General features: G+C 32.6%; 1 long non-coding RNA gene across 1 annotated transcript; it reads right to left on the reverse strand.

Moving 5' to 3' along the window:
• Window positions 1–261: 261 nt before the first annotated feature.
• On the reverse strand, window positions 262–1,592 carry LOC123674205. The gene is made up of 2 exons (XR_006746608.1): window positions 1,234–1,592; window positions 262–507 (listed from the first exon to the last, which is right to left on the reverse strand). It is a non-coding gene; the product is annotated as an uncharacterized LOC123674205 (long non-coding RNA).
• Window positions 1,593–3,481: the final 1,889 nt, after the last annotated feature.

Here is a 3,481-nt window from a genome sequence, read left to right on the forward strand (position 1 = left end):
AAAGGAGGAAAAGAGTGACGACTCAGCGGTAAAATAAATAAGCGTGATTGTGGCGACCTTATGGGCAGGGATTGAAACTAATGATGTTGATTCTGCGCATTTGGCGCCTTATTATTTCATAATTAGAAATAACTCACAATTTGAATGAAAACCTGCACCGAAAATTGTGAAAACACTGTAATATCAATTACAGTTTTTTCAATATTTCGGTGAGGTTTTGCATCCAACTTAATTTTTACTTAATTAATAATACTCAACGAATTTTGACATACTATTTATTGCACATAATTATACAAATTGAAATTTGTGAACAGAAATTAATGAAATAATTGAATCAAAATATATATATCGTATTGTACCACTTAAATATTAAAGAAGGAAACATTTCATTTGAAGATTGACAATAAAATAACTATTTTTGTGATTACTGACAAATATCCAGGAAATCGAAGGATTGAATGGAATCTTCAATTCTTTGGCAAAACTCCAACGTAAGCCTTTTGAAACCTGGAACAAAGTGAAAAATTTATGGTGATCCTGAAGAGACTTTTATTGAAAGTATATAAGGTGATAGCAATAGAACAATATGAAGTGAAAATATAGCTCCGTTTTCTTAAATCGTCACAACTGCTCCCTTAGACAATTAGCTACTAATAAAAAAAATTTCTCTTTGTTAAATTACTCTTTTTCTTGATATTAATTTGATTTAAAATGCCTGGTCTTTTCTTCACAAAAACGAAAACATTATCAGTATTCGGTTGGTTATTTCTGATCCTATCTGAACTTGAATCTGTTAAACTAGTACTCGGCACACAATTAATTAAATTATTCTGATCTTAAAGCAGTGCATAATTTGGAAAATCTGGCAGGGATGAAGGTAAAAGTCTTGTTTTAGGTGTATTGAAAAAATTGTCGACACTGATATGGTCCCCACATATTTTACTCATACTCATATTAATATTTGCTGGATAGAACAGCTTCAATTGCTTTATCCCATTCAAAAATTCTAGTTGGAGGTCTAAAATAGTGCTTGTTCGTGGTTGAACCCCTGACAATTTTGGATGCAACATGATATGATATGATAAAATGCTGATCAGTTATGACAAAAGGTGCTTTATATTTATAATTATCATACATACGAAAAACTAGAAGATATATGCCTAAGATTCTTCAATGCGTTGCCAGCAAATATTCAAACGGAGGAAAATTTCAAAAAATACGAAAAATACATACCTCATGATCATTTAATTCAACTGGAACCCACTAAAATTTAGGATTTTTTAAGTAAAAAGTTTTTGACATTGTTTCTTTGTTCTTTTTTTGTAAATGAGAACCTTCTGAAATAAAGATTGTTATTATTATTATTAACAAACTTGAACCTGCAAGAAAATAAGAATCAGGAGAGAACTGAAACACAAAAGAGAGGTTGGAATTTACGCCGAAAACATTTCATCATTTACAGGATGAAGGATGAAATATGTTTTTGTGTGAAATAGCGATACATTAGTTCCTAACCCTGTCCCTCGGGTCGCTAGCATCAACATTTCAAACGACTCTACGCAGTCGTCAGTCTTCTCTTTATTTGTCTATGTTTCGACCCCTCTAGTGGACTGATCCTTATTTGTTGCAAATGATCTCTAGTGCGACATCTAAATTGAGGATCACGTCGAATTCTCAAAGACTCTATGTATATACAGGGTGATTCCGGAGGGGACCGTCAGATTTCAGGAGAAGTTTACACTAGTCAAGGCAGTTTCGAAACAATGTTTGGTTTATGGTTGGGGGCCTTTATTGAGAGTCTACAGGGTGATTTGTCCGATTCGACCGATTTTTCTTTTATTCATAACTTTGGTATTGCTCGAACAATATGATTGTCTACTTTCAATAATTCCAACACTTCCTCAAAAATACAGGGTGGGAATTGTGATAAGTTCAAATTAAATTTGCAGGTTGAAAAAACACCCTGTACATTCCGTTTTCAAAAATTCACTACCTGTTCAAGATTCTACTATAAGTGTACATTACTGAAGCGATTTTATTTTTTTTGGCACACGTCCAGTTTCCATGGAAAAAAAATTTTAAAGATAAACAATATCGTTATTTCGCTTCAAGACAGTGAGAATATTCTGAACTCGATAGTAAAGCTGTATCGTCGGATGACACAAAGCTCTTCCTGAGTTCTAAAGTAGTTTTTCCAAATTCGAAATTCGTTCTTAATCACTCATATTCTGATGTATAAAATCATTTAATCCAGAAAATATTTTTATACGTACCTACGTAAACCAAAAAATCTACAACAACTAATACAGAATAAACATTCGAAACATATTTTTTAAAGCAAAACTAAGTATTAACACAAAATTTACATAGAATGGTCGAAATGATTTCCTCTTTTTTGAATACATATTCACGACCTTTTTATTAAATTTCCAATTGACCTTCCGATGAGGGATAAATTTTGCTTTGAGATATTACATTCCTCGAAAATTCTAGGTGTTCTCTTCTTCTAATTTCAACCCCAAAATTCCTAATTCGGGATTAATTTGACGAGTACTAATAGACGGTTCCTCCTTCACCCGTTCAACAATTTGATTGGACATTTCATTTTGAGTAGGCTTATCAATGTGCTTACTAGGATATTACCCATGTTCTTTAGAATAATGGAATACTTGTCCAAAAGTACCTTTATTGGGTTGACGTCGGTTGGGGAATCGTCTTTGGTATTCCATTTTGGCATTTTCATTTGTTATTTCCATTTGGCATTTTGGAAATGAATTCATTTCCATTTCCGTTACAAAAACCATAAACAAAAATCAAATCTGCATATTCCGCATGAGTAAATAATTGGGTCATGTTGAAATACACTTCTTGTAACAGATTATTTATTTAATATTCTCGAAACAATGTTTGGTTTATGGTTGGGGAACCATAAACCAAACATTGTTTCGAAACTGCCTTGACTAGTGACTTCTCCTGAAATCTGACGATCTCCTCCGTAATCACCCTGTATATAATAACATAATACGACCCCATTCTGATCATACGACATATTTTCGAATCTTCATATGTTATTTTATATTTCATGATAGACAAATTGTTAACTCATCAATTTCAACACGAGATGATGTGGGTGGAATGAATACCCATTGTAACTATAATACATCCTTTGTTCTTACAATGCATTTTTGCTCTTTTAGCTATTCTTTGTGTGACGCTTAGGATCACACCACTTTTTGCATTAGATATAAGAAATGTTATAAATACTCAGATGCATTGTTTTTTTAACCAGTTCGTAACAGATTAGTTGATAATAGACAGTTGGTAACAGATTAGTTGATGATAGACAGTTACAGTGACGGCTCGTGCCCTCGAGATGTGGGTCGGCCACACTCCGGAAAATTACGAACGTATATATCAAATTTATTAAAATTCATTAGTTCCAAAAAATGAAGTGATGAAATGTCTTTAAACCTTATTTCAA

This window comes from Harmonia axyridis, chromosome 2 (genome assembly GCF_914767665.1).
Source record: "Harmonia axyridis chromosome 2, icHarAxyr1.1, whole genome shotgun sequence".
NCBI classification, from domain to species: Eukaryota; Metazoa; Arthropoda; class Insecta; order Coleoptera; family Coccinellidae; genus Harmonia; species Harmonia axyridis.